The sequence below is a fragment of the Triticum urartu genome, chromosome 1, assembly GCF_003073215.2.
Source record: "Triticum urartu cultivar G1812 chromosome 1, Tu2.1, whole genome shotgun sequence".
In the NCBI taxonomy this organism is placed as follows: domain Eukaryota; kingdom Viridiplantae; phylum Streptophyta; class Magnoliopsida; order Poales; family Poaceae; genus Triticum; species Triticum urartu.
The window spans coordinates 487,606,226-487,611,966 of record NC_053022.1 but is presented as its reverse complement, the minus strand read 5'-3'; positions in this window follow the sequence as shown (position 1 = coordinate 487,611,966).

Below are 5,741 nucleotides of genomic sequence, written 5' to 3'. Positions count from 1 at the left end.
GGGTGAGAAATTCTCATCGTAGTCAACTCCTTGAACTTGTGAAAAGACTCTTTCCCACAAGTCGAGCTTCATAGACGATAACATTACCGCCCACGTCCATCTTCTTCTTAAAGATCCATTTATCTCAATGGCTTGCTGATCAACGGGCAAGTCCACCAAAGTCCATACTTTGTTCTGATATATGGATCCTATTTCGGATATCATGGCCTCTAACCATTTGTCGGAATACGGGCCCACCATCGCTTCTCCATAGCTCGTAGGTTCATTGTTGTCTAACAACATGATATCTAAGACATGATTACCGTACCACTCAGGAGTAGTACATATCCTTGTCGACCTATGAGGTTCGATAGCAACTTGATCCGAAGCTTCATGATCACTATCATTAACTTCCTATTCAACAGATGTAGGCGCCACAGAAAACATCTTTCTGTGTTGCATCACTCTCTGGTTGAAGTAAAGGTTCGACAACCTCATCAAGTTCTATCTTCCTCCCACTCAATTCTTTCGATAGAAACTCCTTCTCGAGGAAGGACCCATTCTTAGCGACAAACAATTTTCCCTCGGATCTGAGATAGAAGGTATACCCAACTGTCACCCTTCGGTATCCTATGAAGATGTGTTTGTCCGCTTTGGGTTCGAGCTTCTCCGGCTGAAGCCCTAAGCATCGCATCCCCAAACATTAAGAAACAACAACTTTGGTTTCTTGCCAAACCAATGTTCATATGACGTCGTCTCAACGGACTTAGATGGTGTCCTATCTAAAGTGAATGCAGCTGTCTCTAACGCATAACCTCAAAATGAAAAACGGTAGATCGGTAAGAGACATCATAGATCGCACCATATCTCATAAGGTTCGATTACGACGTCTAGACACACCATTACAACTGTGGTGTTCCAGGTGGCTTCAACTGTGAAACAATTCCACAATGTCTTAAGTGATTTGCCAAACTCGCAACTCAGAAAATCCCCTTTTGATCAGATTATAGGAACATGATCTTATTGTTATGATGATTCTTAACTCCACTCTGAAATCGCTTGAACTTTTCAAACATTTCAGACTTGTGCTTCATTAAGTAGATATACCTATATCTACCCAAATCGTCAGTGAAGATGAGAAAATAGTGATATCCACCGCACGCTTCAATTCTCATTGGATCACACGCATCAGCATGCATGATTTCCAACGAGTCACTTGCCCGTTTCATTGTACCTGAAAACGGGGTCTTAGTCATACTGCCCATGAGGCATGGCTCGCATGTGTCAAGTGATTCAAAATCAAGTGACTCCAAACATCCATCGACATGGAGTTTCTTCATGCATCTTACGCCAATATGACCTAAGCGGTAGTGCCACGAGAAAGTGGTACTATCATTATTAACTCTACATCTTTTGGCGTGAACATGTGTATTACCACGACCGAGATTCAATGAACCATTCACATAGGGTGCATGACCATGAAAGGTACCATTCATGTAAACAGAATAACCATTATTCTCTAACTTAAATGAATGACCGTATTGCAATGAACATGATCTAATCATATTCATGCTCAACGTAGACACCTGATAACATTTATCTAGGTTCAATACTAATCCCGAAGGCAGATGGAGCGTGCGATGGTGATCTCATCAACTTTGAAAACACTTCCAACACACATCGTCACCTCGCCCTTAGCCAGTCTCCGTTTAGTCCGTAGCTTTTGCTTCAAGTCACCAATAATAGTAACTGAACCGGTATCCAATACCCAGGTGCTACTAGGAGTACTAGTGAGGTACACATTAATAACACATATATACTTTGAAGTTGCCAGCCTTCTTATCTACCATGCATTTGGGGTAATTCCGCTACCAGTGACCGTTCCCCTTACAATAGAAGCATTTAGTCTCGGGTTTGGGTTCAACCTTGGGTTCCTTCACTGGAGAGGCAACTGGTTTGCCATCCATGAAGTTTCCCTTCTAGCCCTTGCCCTTCTTGAAACCAGTGGTCTTGTTAAACCATCAACACTTGATGCTCCTTCTTGATTTCTACCTTTTGCGGTCTTAAGCACCGCGAACAGCTCCGGGATCAACTCTATCCCTTGCATGTCATAGTTCATCACGAAGATCTAGTAGCTTAGTGATAGTGGCTAGAGAACTCTATCAATCACTATCTTATCTGGAAGTTTAACTCCCACTTGATTTAAGTGACTGTAGCACCCAGACATTCTGAGCACATGCTCACTAGCTGAGCTATTCTCCTCCTTCTTGTTGGTGTTGGGGAACGTTGCAGAAAACAAAAAAAATTCCTACGGTTTCACCAAGATCCATCTATGAGTTCATCTAGCAACGAGTGATCGGATGCATCTACATACCTTTGTAGATCGCGAGCGGAAGCGTTCAAAGAACAGGGATGAGGGAGTCGTACTCGACGTGATCCAAATCATCGGAGATCCTAGCGCCGAACGGACGGCACCTCCGTGTTCAACACACGTACAGTCAGCGTGACGTCTCCTTCTTGATACAGCAAGGGGGAAGGAGAGGTTGAGGAAGATGGCTCCAGCAGCAGCACGATGGCGTGGTGGTGGTGGAGAAGCAGTACTCCGACAGGGCTTCGCCGAGCTCTACGTAGGAGGAGGTGTTGGAGGGGAGAGGGAGGCGCCAGGGGCATTGGTGCGGCTGCCCTCCCTCCCCTCCTATATATATAGGGTCCCCAAGGGGGGGCGCCGGCCCTGGAGATCCAATCTCCCAAGGGGCGGCGGCCAAGGGGGGTGGAGTGCCCCCCAAGGCAAGTGGGGCGCCCCCCACCCTAGGGTTCCCAACCCTAGGCGCAGGGGGAAGGCCCAAGGGGGGCGCACCAGCCCACTAGGGGCTGGTTCCCCTCCCACTTCAGCCCATGGGGCCCTTCGGGATAGGTGGCCCCACCCGATGGACCCCCGGGACCCTTCCGGTGGTCCCGGTACAATACCGGTGACCCCAAAACTTGTCCCGATGGCCGAAATAGCACTTACTATATATAATTCTTTACCTTCGGACCATTCCGGAACTCCTCGTGACGTCTGGGATCTCATCCGGGACTCCGAACAACTTTCGGGTTACTGCATATTCATATCTCTACAACCCCAGCGTCACCGAACCTTAAGTGTGTAGACCCTACGGGTTCGGGAGACATGTAGACATGACCGAGATGGCTCTCCGGTCAATAACCAACAGCGGGATCTGGATACCCATGTTGGCTCCCACATGCTCCTCGATGATCTCATCGGATGAACCATGATGTCGAGGATTCAAGCAACCCCGTATACAATTCCCTTTGTCAATCGGTATTTTACTTGCCCGAGATTCGATCGTTGGTATCCCAATACCTCGTTCAATCTCGTTACCGGCAAGTCACTTTACTCGTACCGTAATGCATGATCCCGTGACCAGACACTTGGTCACTTTGAGCTCATTATGATGATGCATTACCGAGTGGGCCCAGAGATACCTCTCCGTCATATGGAGTGACAAATCCCAGTCTTGATCCGTGTCAACCCAACAGACACTTTCGGAGATACCCGTAGTATACCTTTATAGTCACCCAGTTACGTTGTGACGTTTGGTACATCCAAAGCACTCCTACGGTATCCGGGAGTTACACGATCTCATGGTCTAAGGAAAAGATACTTGACATTGGAAAAACTCTAGCAAACGAACTATACGATCTTGTGCTATGTTTAGGATTGGGTCTTGTCCATCACATCATTCTCCCAATGATGTGATCTCGTTATCAATGACAACCAATGTCCATAGTCAGGAAACCATGACTATTTGTTGATCAACGAGCTAGTCAACTAGAGGCTTACTAGGGACATGTTGGTGTCTATGTATTCACACATGTATTACGATTTCCGGATAACACAATTATAGCATGAATAAAAGACAATTATCATGAACAAGGAAATATAATAATAATCCTTTTATTATTGCCTCTAGGGCATATTTCCAACAGTTGGCAAAAGAACTTGTCAGAGGTCTCACACCTCTCAACACGGGCATGAGCCTGAAATCCCAATTTCAGCTCTTGGGACATCTCATATGTTCTATGGCGTTCAAAACGTCATTGGAATCCCGATTCTAAGCCGTAAAGTATGGTGCACTAAACTATCAAGTAGTCATCAGGATGTGTCTGTCAGGTGTTCACAACATCCATAGACGACGTTGTAGGGGTTTGCACATCGAGCGGTGCATCAAGGACGTAAGCCTTCTGTGTAGCAGTGAGGACACTCCTCGGACTACGGACCTAGTCCGCATCATTGCTTACAATATCTTTCAACTTAATCTTTCTCTAGGAACGTATTGAAACGGGGAGCTACAACGTGAGCTATTTATCTACAACATATTTGCAAAGACAATTTAGACTATGTTCATGATAATTGAGTTCATCTAATCAAATTATTTAATGAACTCCCACTCAGATAGACATCCCTCTAGTCATCTAAGTGAAACATGATCCGAATCGACTAGGCCGTGTTCGATCATCACGTGAGACGGACTAGTCATCAACGGTGAACATCTCATGTTGATCGTATCTTCTATATGACTCATGCTCGACCTTTCGGTCTTCCGTGTTCCGAGGCCATGTCTGTACATGCTAGGCTCGTCAAGTCAACCTAAGTGTATTGCGTGTGTAAATCTGGCTTACACCCGTTTTATTCGAACGTTATAATCTATCACACCTGATCATCACGTGGTGCTTCGAAACAACGAACCTTCGCAACGGTGCACAGTTAGGGGGAACACTTTCTTGAAATTATTACGAGGGATCATCTTATTTAAGCTACCGTCGTTCTAAGCAAGTAAGATGTAAAACATGATAAACATCACATGCAATCAAATAGTGACATGATATGGCCAATATCATTTGCTCCTTTTGATCTCCATCTTTGGGGCTCCATGATCATCGTTGACCGGCATGACACCATGATCTCCATCATCATGATCTCCATCATCGTGTCTTCTTGAAGTTGTCTCGTCATCTATTACTTCTACTACTATGGCTAACGCTTTAGCAATAAAGTAAAGTAATTACATGACGTTTATGTTGACACGCAGGTCATAAATAAATTAAGACAACTCCTATGGCTCCTGCCGGTTGTCATACTCATCGACATGCAAGTCGTGATTCCTATTACAAGAACATGATCAATCTCATGCATCACATATATCATTCATCACATCCTTTTGGCCATATCACATCACAAGGCATATGCTGCAAAAACAAGTTAGACGTCCTCTAATTGTTGTTGCAAGTTTTTACGTGGCTGCTATAGGTTTCTAGCAAGAACGTTTCTTACCTACGCGAAAACCACAACGTGATATGCCAATTTCTATTTACCCTTCATAAGGACCCTTTTCATCGAATCCGATCCGACTAAAGTGGGAGAGACAGACACCCACTAGCCACCTTATGCAACTAGTGCATGTCAGTCAGTGGAACCAGTCTCATGTAAGAGTACGTGTAAGGTCAGTCTGGGCCGCTTCATCCCACGATGCCGCCGAATCAAGATAAGACTAGTAACGGCAAGTAAATTGACAAAATCGACGCCCACAACTGCTTTGTGTTCAACTCGTGCATAGAAACTACGCATAGACCTAGCTCATCATGCCACTGTTGGGGATCGTAGCAGAAATTTAAAATTTTCTACGCATCATCAAGATCAATCTATGGACTAATCTAGCAACGAGGGGAAGGGGAGTGCATCTACATACCCTTGTAGATCG